Below are 19,127 nucleotides of genomic sequence, written 5' to 3'. Positions count from 1 at the left end.
TTTTAATCTTAAATTACTGTAGGGAGGACCTACAGTATTTTTTATTGCATAAAGCGAAAAAAGAAAAGAAAATACAGGAGGGTAGTTACAGGAAGGATAACAAAAATTATAGTATAGAGCACTGAATCCAGGTCTTAATTTTATCCCCTATCTCTGGTTTAACTCGGTGACACAATAAATTCATTTCTGTTTTGAACATGTCCCGACATTCCTCCACCGTGGGCGGGATCTCATTGAACACCCAATTGTTTCTGCTTTTCCAGATGCACCAGGTTAATAGGATGATAGTTTCAAGTTTCTATGTGACCTGCCAACGTCTTCTGATCCTCAAAATGGTGTTGATTAAATCAGTTGTTCGTGGCGGGGAGATTCCTATAAAGAACCAGCATCTCCTAGCAAAACTGCATCTGAAAAAAAGATGAATGGCTATCTCTTCAGCTTGTAAAATACAGTTGTCACAGGTGTATGAATCCAGTAGCATAGCTCGCTGTCTTAGAAGTGCTCGGGTATTTAATCTGTCCTTAAGTAATAGCCAGAAGAAGACCTTGTGTTTGGGTTGGCATTTTGATTTCCACAGCCAAGTGAAGATGGGATGGGTCCACTGGTTGCCCATCAAATGAGACTAAATCTTTTGTGATGAAAAGAGGCTAGAAGAAGCATTGCAGAGCCATTTGTCTCTCTGATTATTATGCGGAAGATTAACCAAAAGACCATGCAAAGCTTGAAATTGTACAAAGGCCTCTGCCGACAGTGGGGTGTGAAACATCTCATGCGAAGCTGCCATTCTTGCTTATTGGATGGTGATATCCTTGCATGAAGCGAAAGACCAAAGTTCTGGATACCGTGCCGATTTGCGTATACCATCCCAATTGTCATGCCACAAAAGAGTTGTTTTTCCATCTCCGATCTCCACCCGAGCAATTCCTTTGAAAGATTCAAGAGTTTTAAGGACGTCTCTCCACCAGAAAGAACCAACTGGTTTATCTGAGGGCAGCAAATGGCTATAATGATTGGCCCAGATGATATTGATCCACGGGATGTCAGCTCTGTTCAAGAATTTATGTAGATTCTTCATGAGAAGGGCTTTATTTTGTAATTCTAAATTTATGACACCCAACCCCCCCTGAAATTTTGGCTTGCAGACCGATTTCTAGGCTACTTGAGGGGGTTTCTTGGCATTTAAATCTGCACCTCTCCAAAGGCAGTGCCGTCTGAATTTGTCAATATGTTTGATCACCATTTTTGGGAGCTTGAGAGTGCACATGTAGTATGTTGGAAATGAGGAGAAGACTGCATTAACCATTTGTAGCCTGCCAGCCTATGATAAGAAGACAGAGGTTGACGCCAGTCGTTTCTCAATTTTCTGAATAAGAGGAAGAAAAGCACCCAGGTTGGGTCTTTGTGATCCCAAGGGGAGCCCTAAGTAAGTGAACGGCATTGATCCAATTTTGCAGTGGAAAGTATTTGCAAGGGTTTCTATTTTTTGGTCCGTGACATTGATGGGATAAATATTAGATTTGTGGTTGTTGACATGTAGCCCTGTGGATTCAGCAAAAGAATTGAACATCGCCTTTAGAAAGAAAAGTTGTCTAGGGCAAGCTTCCATTATGAGAATAGTATCATCTGCATATTGAATAATAGGGAAATCAGGACCATAATTGCTCGGCAGGGGGAGCCGTAAGATGCCACAGTCACAAGCCTTGTTGACAATTGACTGCAGAAGATCAACTGCAAGAACAAAAGGAAGTGGGGACAAAGGATCTCCTTGTCTGACTCCGCGTTTGCAGTGAAATCTTTTCCCAAGGACGCCATTCAAAAGAACTTCTGAAGTGCCGGAATCAAGAATCATAGAAACCCAGTGAATCCATTTGTCATCGAACCCTTTGTGCCTCAAAACCTCAACAATAGTTGCATGTTCCAATTTGTCAAAAGCCTTTTCAAAATCTAGCTTTAGAATGACCATTTCTTTTCTGGACTTATGGCAAAGAGAAATGTATTCAAAAGCCCAGGCTAAACAATCCTAAATTGACCTAGCCTTGATAAAACCATATTGATTCTGATGAACTAACTTTGTGATCACCTGTCGCAAACGATTGGCTAAGATTTTTGTCAACACTTTAACACTTGTGTTAAGGAGGGAGATAGGCCTATAGTCACCAACTGAATCCGGGGAGCTATTTTTGGGAATGAGAGTCACGTATGAACCATTAATGCTACACATGCAGAGGGATCCTTCAAAAAAATTCATAGAAGTCAGGAGCAATCTGTAACACCCCTGGTGTTACTGTATCTAAAACTTGAGCATGGCATCATAAACATTGGCATTGCATATGTTTGACACACCTAGAGTGCATTCACTAGGTAAAAATTTCAAACCAGTTGTATTGTTATAGCATTTTGCAAATAGAACCCTAGATAGGGAACTTAACCCTAAATAGGGATTAAAGGGGTAAGACATAACCCGAATTGAGAAAACCTAAAGCTTTAGGGGAATAGCTATAAAATGTTCCCAAGAATGAACTTGAATCACATTTATACCCCTGAGATACCAAAAACCCCCATTGGAACCCTGGAAAACCCTAAGTCCAAACCCTAGGGGCCTATGTGCAAAAACTGTGCACATTTGGACTAAAGTGTAAAAACTACAATGTCAAGACATATAAATTCCCATGGTTCACATTTGGGAAGATTTACAAGCCAAACCCTAAGTTTTGGGCTTATTTGCAAAAATCACCTCTTAAGTCCTAAATAACCTAAGTCTGAATTTCAGAGTTTTTGCTCAACTTTTGAGCTTTGCATCTTTCAAATTCTAGGGTTTTTACCCTAGGTCATCACATCAAAGTTGTAGACCAATTATAGGAGAACAACTTTGATGCAGATATCCTTTTGAGTTGTGACACAAAAAAATAAAGAAAAACATGTTCCAAGTTGCTCTGTCAGAACAGTTTCAGAAAACTGAAACTGAACCTAAGGTTAAAACAAGGTTCCAGTGAGGTGAGGTCAAGTTTGATGCGCCATATCTTCAAATCCCCTCGGTTTTGACCCAAATGTCTTGTGTAAGGATTGAAGACTGTTGAATCAAGAACAAACCTTATTAAGGAATTTTGCCCGGTTATTCACAAGAATCATGAGAGCTAGTCGATGGAAGGGGGTCGGTTCAGGCGACTGACAAAGATGTGCCATGGTATAGTGTTCGGATGGATCAGAACACTAGCTTAGCTCGCCGTCGTTGATCGCCGTCTGGATTCGTGCACGGTATAGGATGGATAACGCTGGGGAAAGGGTGACTCATACGTGGCGCCATCTCCCGAGCTCGGCCGGAGTGATTCACCGGTGGCCATCGCGTCAGCCCTTTCCGCCGCGGTGTCCTCTGCACCGTGATTCTTTCTCACTGTATCACTTCTCTACGTGTTTGGCATGCGTTTGTGATGGTATTCAGGCCGCGAGTTGATCGCCGGACCCCCGCGGCTATAAATAGCCCCCTGGATCACGGCAAGGCTCGGTCATCACGCACACCAGTGAACCAAATCGAAGTCAAATTTGCACTGCCCTCTCCACCTTCGCCCAAATTGATTGCGCACGGTGAAAGCACAGCCTCTTACGGTCCTATAGCCCCGATCCCATCTCCCAATTTCGCCCAGAGCCGCCGCGACCCCGGTTTCCCCCTTTTCTGTCTCCGGCAAGCACAAACCTCCGCGCTCCGTGGCCAGACCACCCTGGTAAGCCCCTGCCTATATCAAATGTTGTTTCTGCAGCTCTGTACACTTGTGAAGCTCACCGTGGTGCCCGTTTACTCGATTCGTCCCTGATTAAGCGGGAACGCGTGCCCATGGTCACGGTTTCCGTCGTGCACATGGATAGACCATTCTCATGGCGCTCCTGTCAAATTGATGCGTGTTCCAAGGCCATATTAGATCGGTGAAGCCTCCCCATTAGTTATCCCGAGCAGTCATCGCCGGCCATGACCGGTACGGGCCATGCCAGGGATGAACGGCGAGCGTGCCGTGACCAGGGAGGTGTTTGGAGAAGGAATAGAAATTTGAGGGCGTTTCTGCAAAGTGTCAGCGACTGTTTTGAATAGTGTTCGAACTTTCTCGGATTATTCAAAACTGTGGGGGCCTTTCTGCAAAGCAGCCAGTGCGCGGGCGCGCTTTCACCCGTTGTTGGGCCGACCTGGGTCAGAATCGGCCCAATACTGTTACAAGTTTTTCCTTTTCTTTTTATTCCAGAGCTAAAACAATTATAGAAAAATGTAGAAAAAACCTAAAATTGCCAAACCAATTTTCCTAGACTTCTTATTTTCCATAGTATTTAATAAAAATAATCTCATGATTTTTAGGGTAGATAGGGAATTTTGGGGTATTTAAAATACCCTAAAGTATCGATTCTGGATTTTTAGAAAATAAATGTTAATCCCATAATTGCCCAAACTTTTTATATGATCTCTACACATTATTTAGAAGCCTTGGGTAGAGTTTGGTTTGATTTGGACCTTGTTTGATACTTAGAACCCAAAATCCCCACCCCTGCCCTTTGAACTCCTTTACTGACTCCGGAAACCCTAAGTTCTCGGAGTTCCGTGAAGGAAAGTTGTATTCAAGACTTAGATAATAAATCCTTTATTATCTTTGCACTCTCATGAGCATTACATGGCACTCATTCTTATATATACCTATATGGTTATATTTAGAAAACGAAGAAGAGATCGAAGTGACCGAAGAGAAGACACCACCACCTTCGGAATCTCAGGCAGGAAATTGTTTCTACTTTGATATTTGTGGATCCGAGCTTGACTCACCTACTAACGAAGGCAAGCCCCGATGCATTTGCCACCTTCCTTGATGTTTTAAAATCTTTCTCACTTGCTTGATGCATTAGGTGATAGGAGTTGATTGATAAAACAATTCCTGCATTACCTTCCTTGAATTCGATTACCTTCCTTGATCACCTGTTTTACAAAAGATTTTGATGCTTAGCCTTGCTTTAGAAAAACAAAATGTTTTGTTTTTACAAAAGATGATGTGGCAAAAGTGGGTGGGATGTTTTCGAAAATAAAACTTGATGGTGGATCTGTCAAAGGCCTTGATGGATTCAACATCGGAAAAGATGTACCTCTGCCAGGTACCAAGTTTTTGGGTTTAATGATTAAGCTGAGACCGGGCGGGTGACTTGCACGAGAAAGGAGTCTCGGTGTAGTGTCTCTGTCTGAGTCGATTAAGGACCGTCTCGATGTAGGCTTGATGACCGAGGACCCTTTAGCTGGTCACATGCCTCGTCATGGGTAAGCCTTGCCTCGGGCAGACTAAGGCCAGAATAAGATAACACGAAATGGGCGTGGAGCGGTGGCGAGAGTAGCGTGTACCCTCCGTAGCTAGAGGCTGGACGGTGGTGTATCTGTGCTCTCGGTTTGCGTGAACCTGATCTGGTCTTAAGAACCCCGGTGGCGGGTTGACATATGCAAGGGTTAAGTGCTACATATGTCGTGTGATTGGAGATCCTCAGTTGAGTATAATCGGTTCGGATCGTCGTACCTTCGCGGTTATGAAGACTTGGTCACTGACTTACACGTAGCAATCCACTAAAGATGATGGTTTGTTAAGAAATTGGCTAGTGCAGGTCAAGTGATTGAACTAGGGTAGAAAGAACTCTAGTTGCAGATAATTTTACTTAACTTGACAAATAAAACTGGATTTTTAAGGATCTACTTTAGTAAGCATTTCTGCAAAACAGAGTCTTTGATTATTGAAAAGCCTTACCTTGACTCCCTTAACCAGCATACCCTTGAGAGTCTTTTCTTTAGTCGGGTAAGACTTGCTGAGTAATTCCATACTCAGGGTTTATTCCCCCGTTGTTTTTAGGTGAGGAAGCAACAAATTTTTGTTGCTTTTGCTCTAAGGTGGTACCAAAGGAAGAACACAAGGAATGAAGTGCGGGAGGAAAGGATCCTCCATATAGAACTTTTGTTTATAAACTATTGGGAGGAGTTTTTGCCTCCCTTGATATGTGTAATAATATTACTCTGCACTCCTAGGATATAACTCTGGTCTGTAATAAATAACTTGATCTTACTTTCTAAATAAATGTAAGTTTATGTAATCGCTTCCGTATTTCTATATCTCCGATGTTCTGTAATGTCTGCAAGACGGGTAAAACGCTCTTGGGAAAGGTAAGAAAGAAGATACCGAACTTGTCAAGTGATTCAGGAACATCTACAGGGTTGTCTGATGTCTGTTGGACAAGGACAACTGTAGGTGGGCCTAATTACTTGGGAGGTTCCGTCACACAATCACTAACCAACATTTCTTCACAAAGTTCGTATTAAATCCATCTGGACCTGGCGATTTATTTGAAGGCAGACATTTAATGATCTGATCAATCTCATGACAGGAGAAGGGGTGCTCAAGTTCTGACAAATTATCAATCGACTGAATCAAGGATGGTAAGTTAAAAACCATGGAAGTTTGTTGAGAAGTCCCCAATATGTTTTTGAAGGCATTAAAAAGCACAGTTTCTTTGTTTGTATGAGAAAGGGTCGTATTTCCATTATCGTCCTTCAGTGACGAAATAAGGTTGTGTCGATGCTTGACAGTAGCATTGGCGTGAAAGAACTTAGTGCCAGCATCACCTAGGGTAACCCATTTAATTTGACCTCTTTGTTTCCAATAAGTTCACTGTTTAGACAAAAGATCATGCAGATGGAGGATAAGAATTTCTTTGAAATTCCATTCCTGTATAGTTAAGTCTCTACTCTCCTCAATGAAGTCCAATAGCTGAATAACCAATTTAACCTTGTCAATCAATTTTGCTAAATTAGGGAGAGACTTATACCAACCCTGAATCGCTTTTCGTGCCCTTTTAAACTTGGCCATGAGCCTTTTAGCTGGGTCTGGTTGAAATAGAGGCTGATTCCAAGAATCTTGGAAAATTGAATGAAAATCTTCAAACTGAAGCCAATAATTTTTGAATCTGAAGATAGGCGGTTTGGGAACATTAATTTGGACATTTACCATCCAAGGAATGTGATCCGAGGTTCCTCTAGTGAGCGAAAGTGCAGAAGTGGCCGGGAAGTTGACAGACCATGCCTGCGAAACAAAACACCAATCCAACTTTTCGAGTAAAGGATGACGTTGCATATTTGACCAAGTGTAAGCTTGTCCTTTGAGAGGAATTTCTTGAACCCCAACTGACTGATTACCAAGTTGAAATTCATCATTCTGATATGGTCACCTCCAGGTTTATTGCGGTTTTCTGGAGATCTAATCATATGAAAGTCGCCAAGGAAGATCCATAGTTTGTCATCATTAATCTCAAGACTAGAGAACCAAGAGAGAAATTCCTCTCTTCTGTGAGGGGTACATGGGGCATAAATGTTGGTGAGCCACCAGGCTTGATTTGTCAACTTTGTACGGAAAGAAATCGTGTGACTGAAAGAATTTTGATCAATCACCTCAGCATCAAAGTGAGAACCTTTCCAGATTGTTAAGAAGCCCCCAGATGAACCAATAGAAGGTCCGAAAGCGAACTTATCAAGGATCTGTTGCAGAAGCGACGGATGTAGGAGTCATCGAAGGACTCTTTCTTTGTCTCTTGAATACAAATGATGTCACAATTGATTTCCATAATGTTATTGCGCAAGGAGTTCCATTTGATATCAGAGTTAATTCCTCTAATATTATGTGACAGAATTTTCAAGCTGTGGTGTAAATTCTGAGGGGAGAAAGCCATTGATGAACAATAATCTTCGCACTAAGAAATCCCGGTATGCATAGCATACATCAATAGTTCTTCATAAATAAGTTTGTCCATAAACAGAAATATCCAGAAAACCAATATATAAGCATGAAGTGGGGGACATAAATCTTCAAAGGGGCCAAACTAGAAGTTTCCAAAAGGAGCCAAGATAACAAATAACAGAAATTCCAAACACCATAATTATCCATGCCGAGAACCAAAGAGTCATCGACTCTTTCAGAGTTTGTTACGGCAAACAAAAATAGCGCCACATGCGCGCCATCACCAACAGTTATCATGTTGCTATACATGGAAAACCACTAAAAGATCCACCAACCAGGGCACAGAAAACACTGTAAGGCCCAAAAAGGGGAGGCAAAAGCCTTACAACCCCACAGGGGCACTAGATTCTGCATCATCGTCATCATCATAGGGGGAGTCCTCCGCCTGGTCTTCAGAAGTCTTGGGCTCATCGTCCTTGCTGCTGGGAGGAGCATCTGGCCTCTGAATAGCAATACCAGTGGCCTTGGATCTGCTCAGGTCATCAGGATTAAGTTTAGATGGGTCCACGTTACAAAATTCAACTCCCAACTTCTTGATGATATCGTGCTGAATGGAGGGTGGAGCGCATTGTGCGCAGCATGAACATTCCTTTTTACCAATCCCTGTGCAGGTTTTAAATCCCTTGGCCTTTGCCCGAAGCCTGGCACTCCTCCTAACTGCAGTTTCGACCATGATAGGCTGCCTTTTCCTGAGAGTTGCTTTTGCTGGAGATGGGGACTGTGGCTCAACATGGGAGTCCTGACTGGTAGGGGGCAGACACTTGGAGGGAATCTTGATTGAAATGGTGTCCATTCTGGGCTCAACGAAGGCAGAGGTAGCTCCTGACAACAGAAATTTCCTGGCCTAGTCAAAGGAATCCGGTCTCATTAGAAGGCCCATGAAGAAAGCAGCCCATACTTTTGGAACAGGAACAAAGCCAGCATTGTCAGGGAATAAATCAGCCCAAGAAGAAAAACGCTTTCTGGCCATATAGTCTTCAAAAGCAGGATCAGGGGTGGACTGCTCCAAATGCTGCATGAGGCCCACATTGATGTTATCCTCAATTTGCATGTATTCTTCTCCCTGGTCGTTATTTCCCTCCAAAATCATGTCTTCGAGAGGGAATGCTGGCAAGGAGAGAACTTTTTCAGCCGGCACCGGGGCTTCCTCCTGATGGAACTGGACTCCCTGAGGGATAATGATATCGTTAAAGTAGCCCACCGATTCATCAGAAGGAAGGTCCTCAAGACCCGACAACTGATAACTGAACTGCTCTTCTGCATTGTTCGCAATGTTTGCATTGTTCGCATTGGCCACTGGCTCAGGGGGCTACGCCTGTTGAACTGGCCAAGGGTCCCAACCTTCATCATCATTGTTGGCAATGTCTTCTTCTATATTGTTTCCTTCCATGAGGGGATGTTGAGATCGAACTGAAAATTGGCCATCGGCTGACCCATTCCAAAAAAACTCTACTGGAAGCTGGTGACCATCATGTGGGTAAGGTGGCACGGGGTCCTCATCTTGAGGTTGTGCACCAAGCAGAAATTGTTGCACGATATCACATTGGACCGTCCAAGAAACTCCCTGGAAACCTTCAGCCACCGAGAACATGATGGATTGGGGTACTTCATGTAAGGATGTCACTCGTGCCCGGACCAACAACCTAGTTGCATTATTTGGGTCAGGGTCCCACATGAGAACCCTCCCAAAGGCTCTGACCGCATTTTGGATGTGTTCGTGGGTCCAGAAGTCCAGAGGAAAACCAAGAAGAAGGAGCCAGCATTCATGGTTAAAGGTTAGGGCACACTGGTTCCAGCCCTCATTGTGTTGAATGACAGTAAAAGAAAAGCCCAGGGCTTGCTGCGGACCCATTGCCACTAAGTTGTCCCTTTCAAACGTGAACCTGAATCGCACAAGTGCCTGTCCCAAATGGGATCGCTGAATGCTCCTAACTTGAACACGCCGGACCCCCACAAGATACTCACGGATGATATCATCAAAGATGTGGAAATTAACCTCATGCTCCGGCAAAGGTTGAACAAGAACAATGCCCCAATCTTCATGTGCGGAGGGTTAAGGTCGAGTCACAGTACGTACCATGATTTCACGATGATCGACCTGCTGCGCCACAAAGCCATGGGGGAGGAACAGCGCAGGATCAACTCTATGAAAAGTCATTTCTTCAGCAGTTCTGAGTGCAGCAAATCACGAAGGCGGCGGAAGCACCACACTCAGCGGAGAGCTTGAAATCGGCAAACTCTTCCACGGCAGCGGAGAGGGATGGGGTTTTGTGAACAGTGCAAGTTCCGTGGAAGGCGAAGAGTCGCTACTCGAAAGAACCGCCCGAGTGAACTCACCGAAATTGTTAAAAAAGGGCGGAGAAGGAGGCCCACCTGTAAGCGATAGCAGAGGGGGCCTGAACCATAATCTTGGGGGATACACCCAGGAGGCATTCTCGAACTTATTGGGGAAAGAGCCAAAAGACCGTTTGCATTTCTGCCCCGAAAGACCAAATATTTGTGAATTTTTGCCTGAGAGAGAAAGGTCCCAAATATGACAGTGGCCCGTCGCCGCTGGGTCGGCAGAGCCATTAAGTCTGGGGACAGAATCCTGCCCAAAATTCCTCGGTCACTGTTCCAAAATCTTCTTGGGCCGCCAAATCAACTTCCGCGGGGGCCAAGGGAGAACGCGAGAGGCCCTTAATGATGGCCGAAATCCGGAGCTAGCAACGCGGCCGATGCTGGAGTTTGAATATTTTTGAAATTGCGAACGATCAGCACATCCTTGATCAATGGCGGAGCAAGGAGGGAAGGAAATCCGATCGAAAACCGAATGTCACTGCTTTAATCTTGAGAAAGAACGTTCGGGCCTAACCGGACGACCCAAAGGAACCAAGTTTGCACCTGATAGATCTGGCTTACGAACGATATCAGCGAACGAAACCGGCGAAGAACGGCGATGAGAAACCAATTTCCAAGACTTTGATTCTTCCTCAGAGAAACACTGCCATTCAATGATCCAATTTGGACCGCCAGAATTCCAGAGGTGCAGATACGCTTTGAACACGGAGCAGGAGTAAGAACGAAGCCGATAAACTGTGAAACCAACATTCTTGCAAGAAAGCGAGAAACGAAAGACCCGATCCGATAGGGGCGAAACCCTGAATAAGTCTGTCGCGCCACCAATGAAAGATTGAAGGAGAAGCCCCACAGACTCTGAGCACAATCGCAAGGAGCATCTGCCAAAGGAGATGACTAAAAAGAACTCGTGGCGGTCGAAATTACCCGGGAGGAGGTTGATCGGGCGATTAAACTTGCTGAAAATCCAATCCTGAAAACGAAGACCGTCGGAGAAATCCAAAGCCGAGCAGCCCAAGCCAGCCTGAGGACCCCCTATGACCACGTGCTGGAAGGCACACCAAGCCGAGACGCGCCGGCGGACGCCGAGGGCGACCAACGCTAGATCGCCATAGTCCGAGCGCTCAGGCGTGTCCGGGGATCCATGATTTCGTTTGGGTGACTCGCATTTGGTGGTGGCCGCTGCTGAGCTACCAAATATTTTTTTTTAAAATGCACTATCTTTATTTTTTTTATTTGACGCTTGATAGTTTAATTTTATACTAAGAAACGTCAAAATAAAAAATAGAGGAAGTAATTTGTAAGTAGCGAGATGCACATTTATTTAGTACAACCAAGATATCGTAACGCTGTCTTTTATTGTTTTAATGCTCATCGCCTCATCGGCGGGCCGCGGGACTGCCCTCGAGGAGGCCGAGGTGAAGCTTTTCATACGGAAAAGCAATTGACTACTACACACATACTACAATGAATGCATCGTGGTCGTGGCATGTCCTATACGCATTGACTCCAGATTTCGTTAAACTAACTAATCTCAGAGAGTATATCTAAGACTGTCGTCATATTATTGGTATAAACCTAGGGCATGTTTATTTACTTCCGGGATTATATAATTCAGCTTATAGACAATATAAGCACATATTGATATGTTTATGTATATAATCTAGATATCTATATTATATAATCCATCTAATAATATATAATGTTTGTTTACCTCTCAACTTATTTAAGCTATATTATATAATTTATAGGGTAAATAAATAGAGTCTAAGTATTAGTTCAAAAGTTATTGGATTATATAATCTGGATAGATTATAAATCTAAACAAACACCCGCTAATTAGATGTATAAAAATAACTCGAATAAAGCATTTGTATCGGATTGCTGTTTTCCATATCAACGATTAATTATGTTATTGCTATATCGATGAGAGTGATCCAGAAAGTGAGCATATATTCCTTGTCTTAGATATCGAGTCTAAGCTATATCCAAGTTCATCCTATCTTTTTCTTCAATTTTGTGCCATATAAGCAAAACATCATATGTGATGCTCGATAATTTATTTCCGTTTACATTGGGGAAAATCGTAAGGCTATATCTCTAAGTAATCAACAGTGGTGCAGTGCAATAGTGTTTTCAGCGAGGGCAGGTGTCATTCATATCTTTACACTCTTCTATTCTTTTTTATTTATCGTGGTTTAGTTAAAAAATAAACTAGCGGACAACAAATATTCGAGAACAGATGTGTAGTATATCGCAACATTATTGTATAATTCAAAGTCAACGACCTGATAGTATTAACTGATACTCCAACCTCGTACGTGTTGATCAAGTCCAAGTCTCGTACTTCTAGGCCCAAATGAGCCAAAACTGCAACTTTACGGCCCTGTTACTCCAACCTCGTACGTACAGAGCACCCTAACTAACTGATATGAAGTCAAAATCCAAAAACAAGTGCGATTGCTGTATAATCACTTTTGGCGCGGTGGCACGAGTCGCAAGTACTGCACGACTTCTTTTATTCCCTCTGAGGTAGTAAAATGGTACGAACATCTCTCATTGGCCATTGTTAGTCTAGCGTCCGAAACTGGATGGATCATTAGAGCAGTGCAACTCTCCACGCTATCTAGTTTATATAGTATTAATTTAGTCGTCACATAAGCAATTTGACGGCAAGAAAATTAATGAGAAAGAAGAGGAAACGATTTCCTCTACAAGAAATCAGGTCCACACGCGCGACAAAAAAACTACTGTTTTGGCGTTAGGATGAGCATCCGGTTTCTATATGTGGAGCCCGCACGCAGCTTAGTGGTTATGTCGTTACATCCACATTTATTACAACACCACAACAACAAAAAATAGCGTTGAAACTTATAGTTTCTGTAAGGGGTTTCTTAATGAGATGACAGTTGTGAAAACCAATTGATAGTTTCTGGGTTGTCATTGCTTTTATCCATCTACTCACGTTTAAAAAGTCCAAAAAATTATCGTCTGGCAGGACATTATGTTTTGATACACTGTTTCCAATGTTGTCACAGTAGATTTAGACTAGGTAACCGTGTATACATGGTTCCATCTTATAAAATTCTACCATCTCCCATAAAAACTGTCTATATCTTTTCTCTTGATTGCGCTGTCATGTCACAAGCATGTTGACAATAGCTTCAATGACACTAAATCTCGACCACCGTGTTATTATCCTTCCCTCAAAACTCACGCGTACCTGTGTGACTGTGTCTAATACGAGGATCAATCAAAAAACATTACTATTCAAGCGTTGGCACGGTAATCTGAATTCCTGATCGTGCACACTGAGAGGGGCGATGAAGATGATGGGTGACACTGCAAGCTCGCATAAGCTGGGCGATCTGGTGGCGGAGGCATGGCCGGCGGCGACTGCTGTCACGCGGTTGGGAAAGGAAAGGAGGTGGCGCAAGACGGGCGCGGTGCTCGTCGCCGCCGGCCTGGTAACGCTGCCCTTCCTCGTGTTCTTTACCAGCGGGCAGGAGAGCTTGTCACGAGCTTGGGAGAGCGCTGCCGCCAAGCTGACCATGATGGCTGGAGGTACTTCGCCATCATCCCTCAGTCGGTCAGTCCCTCTTGCATCCACACGTCACCTTTTTTTTCATGTCTCGCAACTCTCCATGCAGCAGGTTCCCTGGAAGCCTCTGATGCCAGGACAACGACCGGCGGTGGCGCAACCAAGGTCGGCGCCGACGAGCTCCTCGGCGGGCTGCTGGTGCGCGGCGGCTTCGACCGCGGCTCGTGCCTGAGCCGGTTCGAATCCGCGCAGTACTACAAGCACTCACCTTACGCGCCGTCCCCGTACCTCCTGCGCAAGCTGCGCGCCTACGAGGCGCGGCACAAGAGGTGCGGCCCCGGCACGCCGCTCTACGCCAAGTCCGTGGAGCAGATCCGGTCCGGCGGCGGAGGCGGCGGCGGTGCGGAGTGCAACTACCTCGTCTGGCTCCCCTACAACGGCCTCGGCAACCGCATGCTGTCCCTGGTCAGCACCTTCCTCTACGCGCTCCTCTCCGACCGCGTCATGCTCGTCCACTTCCCCGCCGACTTCACCGACCTGTTCTGCGAGCCATTCCCGGACGCCACGTGGGTGCTCCCGCCGGACTTCCCCGTCGCCAACCTGTCCGACCTCGGGATGAACCCCGAGCAGTCGTACAGGAACCTCCTCGCCAGCAAGAAGATCGCGAACGACCCGACGGTGCAGTCGTCCGTACCACCGTGGGTGTTTCTGAACCTGTGCCACGAGCAGGATATAGACAAGCTGTTCTACTGCAGCGACGACCAGCTCGCGCTCGCCAAGGTGAGCTGGCTGCTGCTGTTCAGCGACATGTACTTCGTGCCGTCGCTGTACTCGATGGGGGAGTTCCACGGCGAGCTTCACCGGCTCTTCCCGGCGATGGAGAGCGTGTGCCATCTCCTCTCCCGCTACCTGTTCCACCCTACGAACTCCGTGTGGGGCTTGGTCGCGAGGTACTACAACTCGTACCTAGCCCGGGCGGACCAGAGGATCGGCATACAGATCAGGATCTTCGAGTACTTCGCCAGGATCTCGGCGGACGACATGTATAGCCAGATCCTTGCGTGCTCCCGGCAGGAGCACATACTGCCGGAAACCGAAGATGACAACCTCACGACGACGGAGGCGGCGGCGGCGGCCGGGAACACCACGTCCACGGCCATCTTGATCGCGTCTCTGTACCCGGACTACTACGAGATGCTCAGGTCGCGGTATTACGAGCACCCTGCCAAGGGCGGCGTAAGGGTCAGCGTGTTCCAGCCTACCCACGAGAAGGTGCAGGTGACCGGACAACATGGGCACAACCAGAAGGCGCTCGCGGAGATCTTCCCTTAGTGACAGGGAACGAGGAACGATGCCGCGTTCCGCGTTCCCGGAATTTCGTCCCGAAACGAGGAACGGGAACGAACGGGAACACTCCAAGAAACGCTCGCGGAACGTCGTTTATCGAAGATAGGAACGCTTACCTTGAGGAAGTCGCGCCGCCGCGCTGCGCCGCTGCCGTCGTCCGGCCGCCGCGCTTGGATGCTGGGACGCGCTGGGACGAAGCGTCGTCTGGCCGCCGCGCTTGGACGATGTGTCGCGCTGGGACGATGCGGGCGTCGTCCGGCGGCCGCGCTGCTGTCGTCCGGCCGCCGCGCTGGGACGCTGCCGTCGCCGCCCAGCTCGTTCGCCGCCGCGCTGGGAATCAACTGGGGAAGAGGAATCGACTGACGGCTGACCGTTCGTGCAGTGGGGAATCGCGCAGTGGGGAGAAGAGGAGTTGGATCTGAAATGCGACACGGCGTGGTGGGGAAGAGGAAGAGGAATCGCGTCGCGCAGTGGGGAAGAGGAAGACTGGAAGAGCAGTCGTGCAGGTGGGAGAAGAGCAGTCGCGCAGTGGAGGAGTCGCGCAGCCGAGGGGTTAGGCATGGAGCCCGTAAGAAGAGGAAGGGATTAGACATGCAGCGCGTAATAAGTGATTAGGCAGGGAGCCGCGTACTGCCTCCTATTTAAATAGAACTGCGTTCCCTGTTTCATTACAATCGTTCCCTAACTGCGTTCCTAAATCGTTGGGAACACGTTCCACGCATCGAATGAACGTGGATCAGCTGTATACCCCTCAACGTTCCATGTTGCTTTAACAGACGTACCGTGTTCCTCGTTCCCGTTCCTCGTTCCCAACGTTCCGGGAACCTTGTCACTAAGGATCTTCCTGCTCAGCTTCTCCGAGGTGCTGGTCACGTCGGGGACCTCCACGTTCGGGTACATGAGCGGCAGCCTCGCCGGCATCCGCCCGACGATGCTGTACTCCGCGCGTCAGCACACGGTCCCCGACCCGCCGTGCGTGCGGATGGTGACCATGGAGCCGTGCTCGCACAGGCCGGCCAGCATGGAGTGCCAGGCGAAGGCCGTGGCAAAGGAGGATCTGGCCCAGCACGTCATGGCTTGCGAAGATGAAGGGGTGGGAATTAAGCTGTTTGATTAGGCGTGATGTTCCTTTGCTTTGCTACTACACGTACTACTACGAGGTTGCTACACTAATTTTTTTACACTTCTATATTTCAGTTTCTACACTTCTATATTTCACATGCAACACTCTTTAACGATCAAGTCCGAGTAAATTATTGCTCTTATAGTTTATCTTTGTATCATACTAAATTAGATTTTTGCTTTTGTTTGACTATTGAAATAATTGTTAACTAGTATAGTGCCCGTGCGTTGCGACTGCCTACAAAATTTTCGGCAAAATGTTAATGTCCTTATGTTTGTTTGTTTTTTGTTCAATGGTACATTCAAAGGAAAAACATGAAAAGAAGTAGGGACATAGTTAGCGAAATAATTAAGGACGGTTGTAAGTGCACCGTAAAAAAACATACAATGTGTACAACGGCTAGGATGCAAATAGCTTCCCCTATGGATTGTTGAAGTCATTACAACTTGCATTCTTAAGAGAGTAATCAAGAAGGACAAGTAATAACCTATGCAGTGGAAAAGATGGCCTCTCCAACCTTCTCAACATTTGATAGGTACATCAACCGTGGCAATGCGATGGCCACCCGTGGCTTGATTATTTTTGTCATAAAAGTAGTCGTAGTGGGATTTATATTTCTCACCATTCTGGTAGTGTAATATTTGAATGAATTCACCATTTTCACCATTATCTGAGCATACCAGAACCATAGAGTTAAGATGGTTAGACAACTAAAGGAAGAAAATGCAAGTTTAAAAGGGTTTTTTTTATAATGTAATTGAAGTTTTCGAGGTACCTGGTGGAAGAGATGTCCAAGCAGATATCCTCTCACTACCGGAATCGCGTTCTTTGCCGAGTGTCTAAGACACTCGGCAAAGGCTATTTTACACTCGGCAAAGGCTTTGCCGAGTGTAACACTCGGCAAAGAACACTCGGCAAATATTTCATCGGCAAAGGGTTATTTGCCGAGTGCTTTTTTCGGACACTCGGCAAAGACTTTGTCGAGTGTCAAAAAAACACTCGGCAAATTAAGAATCAAAAAAATTAAAAAAACAGCAAAACATTTTTTAAATTCTAGGAACAACTCTCCAACACTTTCTTATTACCTTACCTGTTGCCCTATCATTTTTCACTATTATTTTGAATCAAACTTATATGTTTTGTAAATGGTGAGATTCGAACTCGCAACGTCTCTCTCGCGCATACCCTCATATACCACTACATTACTATACCAATTATGTTTACATTACGTTTTCATTCCCCATATACTATAACAAATCGAGAGTAATTTGATTATTTAAGGCACTTAATTAGTTCATTTGAAAATGTGACCAACTATAAAGTTGCATAACTTTTTGAGATCTACAAGTTTTATTTTAATAGTTTCTACATCCGAGACCGTTACAAAATTTGAATTTTAAATTTGAAAACTTCACACGAAATTTTTAATGATAAGATGATTTCAAATCAAAAAATTGTCAACTACAAAGTTTCATTACATTTCAAGGCCTACAACTTTTATTTTGGTGGTTTTTCCATCCGAGACAGTTTGAAAAATTCAAACATAGTTTTGCATAACAAGATGATTTCAAACTAAAACATTGTCAACTACAAAGTTTCATACCTCTTCAATACCTGCAACTTTCATGTTGGTGGTTTTTTCTTTCGAAGTCGTTTTCAAAATTCAAATTTTAAATTTTTAAAATTCAGACGTAGTTTTCGTTGACAATATGACTTCAAATAAAAAAGTTGTCAACTATAAACTTCTATAACTTCTTAAGATCTACAAAGTTTATTTTGGTTGTTTGGTCATTTATTTATCTCAGATGATGATTCTAACAATATGCACAAATTCTATACGTCTCTCTCGTAGTTTCATAAACTACGAGAGAGAGATAGGTTTTATGAACAAATTTATTTTTATTTTGTCATATGAAGAAATGTTCAATATATAAATTGTACATCATGATGAGTTATACAAATTTGTAGTTGAAAACTTTTCCATTTGAATTAATTTACTACTTTAAAATGTGATTTTTAAATTGTCTTTGCCTAGTGTTGGAGAAAAAACACTCGGCAAAGAGCTCTTTGCCGAGTGTTGTATTTGTGACACTCGGCAAAGAGCCTTTTGCCGAGTGTCAAAAAAAGACACTCGGCAAAGAAGCTCTTTGCCGAGTGCCCAGAATAAAACACTCGGCAAAGAATATGACACTCGGCAAAGAGCCAAATTCCGGTAGTGTCTCCTCTGTTCTTGTTCGTCATATCAATGTTACATTTGGTAGTCTGTACATAGGTAATGGGCCTATTTGGCTTTTTTCTGATGAGATTTTCTGAGAATCCGTCTGTGGAGAAAATCTGAGTATCGTGGAGATTACGTGCGGAGTAAGATAAAAGAGTTCGTAGAATTTAGAATGTAGAAAGTGATGGTTTTCTACTATCTCAACGACTCAGCAGATTATGTGTACACTAGGCTTATTTGGAATGGGAACTAACACATAAGCTGAAAAACCTGAAACCCATTCCAAAAAAAGCCATGAAATGATTGGGCTTCATTTGGAACCTAGAACACTGGGCCTTCCCCGTCTTTTTCCCTGGGTGACAGGGGGCGAGGTACTGAATTTGTCCTTGTAGTCTCCTTAATTCTAGAGGTTAACTAACTAATTAAAAGTTTAGTCATCTCATCTATATAAGGATTGTACCTCTATTCGTCGTGAACCAAGAGTTCGTCCTTGCAGCCATGCACGCAATCACAGGCCTTGAGTACCGCGGGGAACAGGAGTCCGTCCCTGCACCCTGCAGCCATGCACACAGTCACATGCCTTAAGTACCGCGGGGAACATGTAGGCGTCGGGCCGCACGCCACAACAGTGCATAAGCACAAAGTACATATTCATGTTCTTTCTCATGCATATGCTACGAGAAAATCATTTGTTAGCTGGATTTTTGTTTTCCAATATTGATTCTCATTGCATTTTGTACCATCAACTATGAAGTATGGTTGTTGTAG

The 19,127-nt window shown here is 44.8% G+C and overlaps 1 pseudogene; it reads left to right on the top strand.

Moving 5' to 3' along the window:
- Positions 1-13,303: 13,303 nt before the first annotated feature.
- LOC103637863 (probable fucosyltransferase 8) lies at positions 13,304-16,135 on the top strand (annotated as a pseudogene).
- Positions 16,136-19,127: the final 2,992 nt, after the last annotated feature.

The sequence above is a fragment of the Zea mays genome, chromosome 9 (assembly GCF_902167145.1).
Source record: "Zea mays cultivar B73 chromosome 9, Zm-B73-REFERENCE-NAM-5.0, whole genome shotgun sequence".
Taxonomy (NCBI): domain Eukaryota; kingdom Viridiplantae; phylum Streptophyta; class Magnoliopsida; order Poales; family Poaceae; genus Zea; species Zea mays.
The sequence above is the reverse complement of the archived record's forward strand: the minus strand, read 5'-3'. Positions and strand labels throughout refer to the sequence as shown.